At 40.4% G+C, this 10,641-nt stretch overlaps 1 pseudogene across 1 annotated transcript; it reads right to left on the reverse strand.

Annotated features, from left to right (window-relative positions):
* Positions 1-209: 209 nt before the first annotated feature.
* LOC307099137 (rRNA-processing protein FCF1 homolog) lies at positions 210-1,068 on the reverse strand (annotated as a pseudogene). Its single transcript has one exon. The product of its transcript is annotated as an rRNA-processing protein FCF1 homolog (transcript).
* Positions 1,069-10,641: the final 9,573 nt, after the last annotated feature.

Consider the following 10,641-nt stretch of genomic DNA (forward strand, 5'->3'; position numbering starts at 1 on the left):
ACTTTCCAACCTATGAAGGAAGGTGGGGGGTGAGGGGGTAAGAGATGAACCAAAGGACTTGTATGCATGCATATGAGCATAACCACTGGACACAGATGGGGGGCGGGGAGATAAGGGCATGTGCTGGGGGTGGGGGTGGTCGGGGAGAAGTCATTGGGGGAAAAGGAGACTTATGTAATACTTTCAACAATAAAGAATTTTTTTTGAAGTTGTGAGCAGTCATCTGATTGATAAAAAGATGTAACAAAATTTTAAATGACACAAAATATCATTTTCAAAACAACATCAGTATCATTTTCAAAACACCACCAAAAAGTAAGTGTATTTAACTTTCTCAGCTCATAACAGCAAATGTGTGAGTGGAGCAATAACACATGTTGTAGCATGTTTAATAAACCTGCAACAGAGAAAGTTGTTGGAAGGAAAGCAGAGAAACTTTGTCTTTTAAGTATTAGAACCAAGGGGCTCCATAATCTTCTGGCATCCGCTCAATGTTGTACCTATGGTTAGAAATGTACATGACGGGAACTCCAGGGATCTTCCTGATTCTTTGTTTAAGGTCCCGGTCAACTGTGGCCACAATATAACACTTGTGCTAAGTTACTCTCTGTACTAAGCAGTCATCTGCATAGGTTCCTTTGTGTGTACATGGTAATCGTTCAAATCTCGGATCCTTGGCAATCCTTAGAGCCACTTGATACTTCTGCCCCAATTTCTCAATTTCAGCCATTACACAGTCAGTTATACAAGGGATACACTTGGCATAGAGACAATCCATCATTGACTGCACTAAGTCCAGTTTGGCCTTAATGGAAAAGTTGATAAAGTTGGTATCAACCAGGATGTGGTAAGGTGGTTCTAGCTGTGTGTTATATTGAAAGAATAAGCAGGAGGGGTGTTGGGGGACTTCTCTTTCTTTGAGTGCTCTGGGATCTTTCTTTTCTTTCTTTTTAGGTTTTAATCTATCCTTTTCTTTAAGCCTCTGATCTCTGAGACTAAGCATTCGCTTCATGGTCGCATACTTCCTTGTTTTCTTTTGCTTCCCCATGTTCACGCCGCACTCTTGTTTCTTCCAACAATAAAGAATTTAAATAAAAATAAAATAAAATAAAACAAACAAAGGAGCCAAAAATAAAAAAAAAGCCCCAGTGACTGTCACTTTTTAGGAGTCCCTTGGAAATGCCAAGGAGTGAGGCAGAAGGAGGGAGGCTAAAGAAGCCAAGGCTTTAGAGGGCGACTTCTGGGCAACTTACTGTCAACAGGATAAAAGGATGGTAAGAGACCAGGGGTCTGGATGGTACCTCGGTTGCCAGGCAAAGGGGAAAAGGAACTGGAAGTACACGGCTAGGTTGCACAGTCAGGTTTCTGCCTGCTTCAGTCATTTCCCCAAGGACCACCCCAGCTGCCCTGGCTTATTTTTGGCTTCGTGAATGAGAACTGTTCCATTAGCCCAGTGGTCGGCAAACTCATTAGTCAACAGAGCCCAATATCAACAGTACAACGATTGAAATTTCTTTTGAGAGCCAAATTTTTTAAAACTTAAACTTCTTCTAACGCCACTTCTTCAAAACAGACTCGCCCAAGCCGTGGTATTTTGTGGGAGAGCCACACTCAAGGGGCCAAAGAGCCGCATGTGGCTCGCGAGCCGCAGTTTGCCGACCACGGCATTAGCCTATTTTATTTACTTTGATTATTCTAGGCAGTATTCTTATTAGCCACATGCAAATGATCAGGCTTTGCCTAATATACCTCTTTCCTTCATTCCTAGTCTAAGTATACTGTCTCCCAGGCTGTGTTTATTCAAGAAATATAGCTTGATTTTATGTTTATTAATCAAAAAAGTCCTTTAGCATCTAATAAGCTTCTGAGAGGGCATTGAAAGCATCACCCCTGCTGCTAGGCCTTGTTGGATCTTTGTAACATTGACTAATTCAGAAGGGCCACACTGGGAAACTGCTCTGTCACCACTCACTCACAGCGGCGTACCAATTAGGAGCTCTTCCACAATCAGGTTACAACAAACAACTCTTTTCTTCCACTGCCTCCTATTACTGTTATCATTATTACTAGTACTATTACCACATGTCCATCTTCCTCACCAGACTCTAAGGTGCATAATCACCTGGATAGCATATGTCTTAGTGCCTGCCCTCCCCTCACCCCCACTACCAGGGTCAGGTTCTTGGCACAGACTAGCTTTTGGTAAAGCTTTCTTAAATAAACAAAAATGATAAAGCAGAAGACCATTTCATCATTATTTGAAATAATATCTGAAGGCAATGGACACACTTAATATTTCTCTCAATTTCTTGGAGGGGAAAATGAGGCTGAAAACTTCACCCATGGTTTGGTTGATTTTATATGTACTGCTCTGAGTAATTGATGGGGGAGCACAGATCCCACTCCTAGGAGTTGGAGCTCATAAAAGGTAGGTGATGAGCATTATTCACATCCACAGGGTTTTACTAGCCTTTGCTATCCTGGTTTTGCCCTAGTCTGCCCTTTTTCTTCTTTCCCTTTCATTTGACTCAGGATAACTTACCATCTTGTCTTTCTGTGTATGTCTTTTGTCCAGGTCATAAAAATAAATGAATAAAAGAGATTATCCTGCTGGTATATAAAAGGTTAACTTGGAAATTGCTGATGTCTAGACTGTTTGGCTAATATAAGGACACAAATCATTCTCTTCTCTGGTATGTGCCTCTGGGAATATCCTGGAAGAAAGTGTTGAACTATGGGGTTCAGACTGTTTCACAGAAATGGAACTAAAAACAAGATAAGTGGCTCTCACTGACAAAGAAAAACAAGGAACATAAAATCTTGCCAAAAAGGGACTAAAAAAGTAGGAGAACATAATAATAACAGATGCAGGAGTTCAAACTTACTGCCTTCAAAAAAGTCTGTAATTCTAAAGATATGGATATGTTATAGATAGCCATTACCTAGAATTTTCAATAAACCACACTGTATGGGTACACATATTAAAATTCAAGGTATTTGTAGTCAGCCATACCATGGTTGAGATGTTGTTCCACAACTTACTAGTCTTGTGGCCTTGGGTTTCTGAACTCTTTAGCATCTAATAAACATCAGTAGTAATAATAAATGTGCTAAGAAGATGTTCATTTTTCAGAAAACTAGGATAATTTTGTTTTGTCTATTGCAAAGATCCATCTAAAATCACCGGTGTCATTTTTGTATAATATTTGATTGAACAATATCTGAGATAACCATTACACATGAATCCTGACCTCATTTGGACTCCTCTAAGGCAATCAATTATTTTGGTGGAAAAGAGCAGTGGAGAGTAGGTGGTGTGGTGACAGCTGTTTAGTTATTGAAAAGAATTCTGTTCCATTGGCTTTGTGAAATCTTAAAGCCAAGGCCAACCAATGCTCACTAAAATTTTCAGTTAAAAATATTTAGTTCAGAAGATGATTTGACTTTTGGGTGGTGGGCACATGATGTATTCTGATCATGTATCATAGAAATGTATACTTGAAACCTATAATCTTTTTTTTCTAATTTATTTAAACTTGAATTTTATTGACTCATTGGGTAACATGGGTTTTTTTAATATATATTTTATTGATTTTTTTACAGAGAGAAAGGGAAAAGGATAGAGAGTTAGAAACATTGATGAGAGAGAAACATCAATCAGCTGCCTCCTGCACACCCCCTACTGGGGATGTGCCCACAACCAAGGTACATTCCTTTGACTGGAATCGAACCTGGGACCTTTCAGTCCACAGGCCGATGCTCTATCCACTGAGCCAAATCAGTTAGGGCAACATTGGTTATTTTTACATTAATCAGAAACTCTGATATAAAAACTTAAAAAAAATGCTATAACTTGATAATAGAGTTTAGTAGAAATTTTTAAAAATCTTTATTGTTGAAAGTATTACATATGTCCTCTTTTTACCCCATTGACCCCTTTTAGCCCACCTCTGCCCCCCACCCCAGGTCTTCACCACCCTATTGACTGTGTCCATGGGTTCTGCATATATGCATACAAGTTCTTTGGTTGATCTCTTCCCACCACCCACCCACCTTCCCTTTGAGTTTCCACAGTCTTTTTCATGCTTCTATGTCTCTGGATCTATTTTGTTCATCAGTTTATTTTGTTCATTAGATTCCACATATGAGTGAGATCATGTGATACTTGTCTTTCTCTGACTGGCTTATTTTCCTTAGCATAATACTCTCCAGGTCCCTATATAATCTTATTAACCAATGTGACCCCAATAAATTTAATTTTAAAATAAAATAAAAAATATTTAGTTCAAATAAAAATAAAATAAAGGCTAGTTGTTTTATGTACAACATAATTAAATGCTAATTGAGCTGTACATGTTCCAGGCACTACCCTCTTCACTATACACATATTGCCTCATTTATTCCTCATATAACCTTATGAGGTAAGGCCATCATTGGCACATTTTCAGATGAGATAACTGAGTACATAATTATTAAGTCATTCACCCAAGGTGACAACAGATGGTAAGAGAATTGGGATTCAAGCCCAGGCTAATGGGCTTAAGAACCCACACTCTTAACTACTATTTTTTAAATCAATATGTTTGCAAAATCTTAGACATGCAAGAGTTTAGTACAACCCCTTGTTTACGTATGAGGAGCCTGGGCCTCAGAATTGTGTCAGAGGAGAGAGAGAGAGAGAGAGAGAGAGAGAGAGAGAGAGAGAGAGATATCCAGGAGATGGAGCCAGCTCTCCTGTCTGTGCGTTCACACCTCCTACCTCACTCTGCACTGAGAGGGAGAAATGTACACATGAGAGACACTCATTGGGTTGTTTGAGCATTTTCAAGAGAGCAAACAAAAGAATATTTGTTTTGAGAAAAGGTTTTTATATGGTTTAGAGAGTTTATATAAATGAATAAATTGCCTGCAGAAATTATATTTTACCTGCAGCAACAGAATAAGAATTGCTAAAGCAGAGGGAAAAGAGAAGAGTAGAAGTGAACAAAATTAAAGCTGGTTTTGATTACTCACTGTATCTCTAAATATGAGAATGTATGAATGGCCATTGGATTTTTCATCCTCAATCTATCACTTACTAGGACTTCATCTATATAAAAAAACACACAACACACAAAATAAGAGGCTACAAAAAAACATTAAATTTTTAAATTCTTTTTGTCTATGTGCAGTTTAGGGGATGTGTTCATTTCCCTTCATTACCACTGGTCACCTGCTGGGTGCGTAATGACACTACTAAGGTCTCTTATTGGAGCAGCTCAGTACCATTCACATTGTGTAATTTCTTCCTCACAACGATGCTGGGCTGAGAGGATTTGAAGGCTGGGCTTAGTTGGGGCTGTCAACCTATACATTAAATGGTCTCCTTTTGTCAGGTGCAAAGAGATACCTGTGCCCAGGAAAAAGCTGTGGGATTCTGTTACTTACCTTACCAGTAAGAAGAAAAGGCATATTGGAAGACAGAGGGCCACAGTTTGCCCCTCTGTACTTCCCTCCTCTCCCAAATTTCATACACTCTTCTTTCTATTAATGCAACTATTCCTCTCTCTCAAAAAAGACAACTCAAAATCTCATCCAGTTCCTTCATGCAGCACAGAGTCAAGATTTCTGGTGATATTTTGTCTTCTCCATCATGTCTGGCTATGGTTCCTCCTGCTGTGGCAGACATCAAACAAGAACCAAGCAAATGTTGATGGCATGAGCCTTCCAGCTGGCTCTGCACAACTCACCTCTGGATATTAAAAAAAATTTTTTTTGGAAAAAAACAAGATGGCAGCATAAGGTATACACCTGTACGTGCTGCCTCTCAAAACCATACCAAAACTACAACCAAAAGACAAAACGACTATCACCCAGAACCACGGGAAAGCTGGCTGAGTAGAAGTTCTACAACTAGAAGGAAAGAAAAAAGCTCATTGAGACTGTGTAGGAGACAGAGCTGCAGAAAAGCAGAGGTATGGAGGCGCGTGAATCAGGCTGGCAACTGAGTGCGCTTTTTTTCACTTGGAAGGGAGATACAAGTTCCCAACTGCCCTGAACTCCAGTTTCCGGTGAGACTCTGGGGACCCAAACTCCTATGGGGAGGAACTGGACTGTCTGGCATCGGGTCGGAAAGTGAGGGTGGCTTTCTTGCAGAGGTGCACGCAGGAATCATTGTTTACTGCGCTGGGGCGCGGGACACGGGGACGTGGAAATGCAGAGACGGCTGACTGGCAGCTATCGCAGGTTGCTATGCCCTAGTGATTCCCTGAGACCCTGCCCCACCCAATTTACAAACCCACCCCAGCTGTGTGCAGCGGCTTTTGCATATGTATGGCCTGCCCTTTCGCAGTTTAACCTAACAAATTGCAGCTGGGTCAGACAGCTCCAAAACTTCCAAACCCCAAACAAAGAGGAGAAATCTGTAGATCTCACTGTAGTTCCTGCTGGGTGGCCTCAGACAGTAGCTGACTTGCACCTCCTTGAAGATCCAGGATCCAGTGTACCTAGTGGTCAGTGTGAGACGACACCAGATTTCAACTCCTCACATCCATAAGTGACACACTCAAGAGGCAGACTCAGTGAGCACCAAAGCACCACTGAAGCAAGACCTGCCCCATGAGGGTGTCTCCAGCACAGCAGTTCTTCCATTATAGACACAGCCAATCCTCACAGCCAGTTGGCCTGGAGGTCAATTCCTCCCAGTGTACCAACAGCAATCAAGGCTTAACTACAACAAGATTATGCACCCAGCCCAAAAAGGGGTTCACCAAGAGTGTCCACCTCAGGTGATTGGGGAGGCTGAGCCACTGGGCCCTATAGGTCACCTACCACACAAAGTCACTCCATCAACACAGGGAAGCAGCCAAAATGTGGAGACAAAGAAACATGTCACAAATGAAAGAAATGGAGGAAAGCAAACTATTGGATATAGAGTTCAAAACTATAGTTATAAGGTTACTCAAGAATCTTCTAGAAACCGCCAAGAAACTTAGTGAGGCCTCCGAGGAACTTAGTGAGACCTTCAAAGATCTTAATGAGAATGCTAAAAAAATGGAAAAGGACCAGTCAGAAATTAAGCATACACTGTCTAAAATAAAGAATAATATACAGAAATCCAACAGTAGACTAGAGGACCCCAAGAATCAAACCAAAGATTTTAAATCTGAGGAAGCAAAAAGCACCCAACCAGAAAAACAAAAAGAAAAAAGAATAAATAAATATGAAGATAGTGTAAGGAGCCTCTGGGACAACTTCAAGCTTACCAATATCCGAAATATGGGGGTGCCAGAAGAAGCGAGAGCAAAATATTGAAAACCTATTAGAAGAAATAATGACAGAAAACTTTCCCTACCTGGTGAAAGAAATAGACTAACAAGTCCAGGAAGCGCAGAGAACCCCAAACAAAAGGAATCCAAAGAGGACCACACCAAGACACATCATAATTAAAATGCCAAGGGCAAAAGACAAGGAGAGAATCTTAAAAGCAGCAAGAGAAAAACAGTTAGTTACCTACAAGGGAGTACCCATACGACTGTCAGCTGATTTCTCAACAGAAACTATGTAGGCCAGAAGGGAGTGGCAAGAAATATTCAAAGTGATGAACAGCAAGAACCTACAACCAAGATTACTCTACCCAGCAAAGCTGTCATTTAGAATTGAAGGTCAGATAAAGAGCTTCACAGACAAGAAAAAGCTAAAGGAGTTCATCACCACCAAACCAGGATTATATGAAATGTTGAAGGGTATTCTTTAAGAAGAGGAAGAAGAAGAAAAAGGTAAAGATAAGAATTATGAACAACAAAATGACAACAAATACGTATCTATCAACAAGTGAATCTAAAAATTAAGTGAATAAAAAAATCTGATGAACAGAATAAACTGGTGAATATAATAGAATCAGGGGCATAGAAAGGGAGTTGACTGACAATTCTCAGGGGGAAGAGGGCGTGAGGGGTGCGGGAAGAGATTGTACAAAAATCTTATACCTATAGATGAGGACAGTGGCGGGGGTTAAGGGCATGATGTGTGGGGGGGAATCAGGTGGAGGGAAGCTATGGGGGGAAAAAAGAGGAACATCTGAAATAATCTGAACAATAAAGATTTATTTAAAAAAATAAATAAATAATTTTTTTTTTCGAATGGAGAGTCTATTTTTACTTTACTAATTTTACCACCTCTTTCACATATTCAACTCATATATACTAGTATACTTAGGTATACTTTTGGCTTAGTATATTTAGACTAGAGGCCTGTTGCTCGAAGAGATTCATGCAATGGGCCTTCCTTCCCTTGGGTTCCAGCACTGGTTTTCCTCTGGCACCCGGGACCCAGGCCTTCGCTCCGGCCAGAGTCTGCCTTCTTCGTCTTTGCTACAGACTCCGGCCAGAGTCTGCCATCTTCACCTTTGCTGCTTTCCTGCAGACTCTGGCTGGAGTCTGCCATCTTTGTCTTCGCTGCAGACTCCGAAGTCTGCAGTCTTGTCTTCGCTGCGCAACCCGCTCCTGTAGATCCCTTCGCCCCTTGCCCTCCCTCTCATAGCATGCGTCCTGGCCCGCCTGGCCACTCCACGCCTGGAGCAGTTGGGTGGCGCCATCTTTGGCCTTCTAATTTGCATATTCACTCTGATTGGCTGTGGGCATAGTGGAGTTATGGTCAATTTACATGTTTGTCTATTATTAGGTAAGATAAGTAAGTATAATAAATACTAAATGTGGCCTAGCAATATCTGTTTAGATCACATTATATTTCAATTCATTTTGACCTCTGATAAAGCAATTTGATCCTCATTACACTTTCTACTTATATTTTTTACTTTTGGGGGTGACATTGGTTATTATAAGATAGAGAAATAAACTACCACTCTTTAAAAATACACTCCATTTCTTTCCTGTCACTGCAGCTTAGATTTATCCAAACTAGTAAACAGCATTTATCACAAAATAGCTTAAATGTTCAGTTTTATATTTAAAGATGAATTCTTAAACAAGATTATGCATTTTAGCAATTTAGGGTTCAGTAAAGTAGAGTCTATTTTGCTTATTCTCAGTTATGTTATTCAATGATCTCACAGCCGCTACAATATAGAGCACAAAGAGAAGAACAGATGGCCTAGAAAAAGAATCAACACAGCTTTGGCTCTCGTTCTTACTGTTACTGCCACTTCTTTTGCTCTTACATGAGAAAAATCATTATAGTTAGCTTTTGGAAATTTTCCTATAGACTTGGAAACCCAGATATTGAGATACGGATTAGAAAGAAATCCTCTCATCCTTGTTCCATTAATTGATGAGGCCAACTGAACATTGCATGTGGTATAATTAGGTAAGGACAATGTATTCAATTGACTTCTGTAGCTCCTATTCAACCCCTGACTGTTTAGGGACAATTTGGACATGAGCTACATGTGGCAAGTGTTAAAATAAACTTCTAGGCCCAAAATGGAGCCTTTCCTGCCCAGGGTGTTACAGGGTGAAACTTAGAAAACTTACAGATCCCTGTAAATGTTTTACTTGACCAGAAATATGATATATCCAGTTATCCAATCCCAAAACAAGCCTACTCTGGGCTCTATAGTTTCTTGTTCTTAATTATTTTCTATTTTTCTCTTCTTTGTTCCATTTTCTTTCTCATATAAAAGCTTCCCATCTTTCACCCCATTTTGCAATTCTCTGGATCCTTGGTAACAGAGACTGTTATCATGAAGTGGTAACTAAAGTTTGCTTGTATCACCTAAATTGTCCTCTTTATTTTTAACACAGGCTACCTTAATGTTGGGTACTATGCATTTCTTGATTCGTTTTAAAATCCTCAAATTTTTATTTTCGAATTCTGAGATAAAAATGATACAGTAACACCTCAGTTAATCAGGTTGCTTGCAGAAGTAGTCCTAGAGTTTGATTAAATAAAACATTATTTTCATTCAAAAACTGTCACCGAAAAATATTTAGAAATGTATTAGTGAATCAGGGTTCCCGTATAGAACCTCATTTCAGTAGCCCTCCCTATAAATCCACCTCCACTGGGGTGGTAGGGGAAGGGGGAGGAGGGTCTATCCAAGGTGCCTCTCCATAAGCAACTTATCTCAAGAGGAAAGACCATCAAGAAACCAAGGCCAAAGTCTGGGAAAAAAAATTTCTGATCCAGTTCTTCAAATGATCCTTTAGTTCAGTCTTCATGAGCTCACACCCAAGTCTGACAACTAGGGAGTTGCAATAAAAATAGACTAAAGAGGCCCTAGCTGGGTTGGCTCAGTGGATAGAGCATCAGCCTTCAGACTGAAGGGTCCCAGGTTCAATTCCAGTCAAGGGCACATGCCCAGGTTGTAGGCTCGATCTCCAGTGGGGGTGTGAAGGAGGCAGTCAATCAATGATTCTCTCACATCATTGATGTTTCTATCTCTCTCTCCTTCTCCCTTCCTCTCTGAAATCAATAAAAAATTTAAAAAATAGAATAAAGAGAAAAATTGATCTGGGAAATGTCAAGCATATGTTTGGGCTTCAAAGATGAGATGGAGTTAGCAGCATGGACATCAGCACCCTTCACACTGGCCACCTACAGGTGCTGTCCGGACAGCAGTGGACTTCAGTGTTCATGAGGGCTGCCTTCAGATTTCGTGAGGCCCTGAGACTGCAGAGAGTATGATTCTCCCATGTGGACAAC

This window comes from Cnephaeus nilssonii (genome assembly GCF_951640355.1).
Source record: "Cnephaeus nilssonii genome assembly, chromosome: 5".
NCBI lineage: Eukaryota > Metazoa > Chordata > Mammalia > Chiroptera > Vespertilionidae > Cnephaeus > Cnephaeus nilssonii.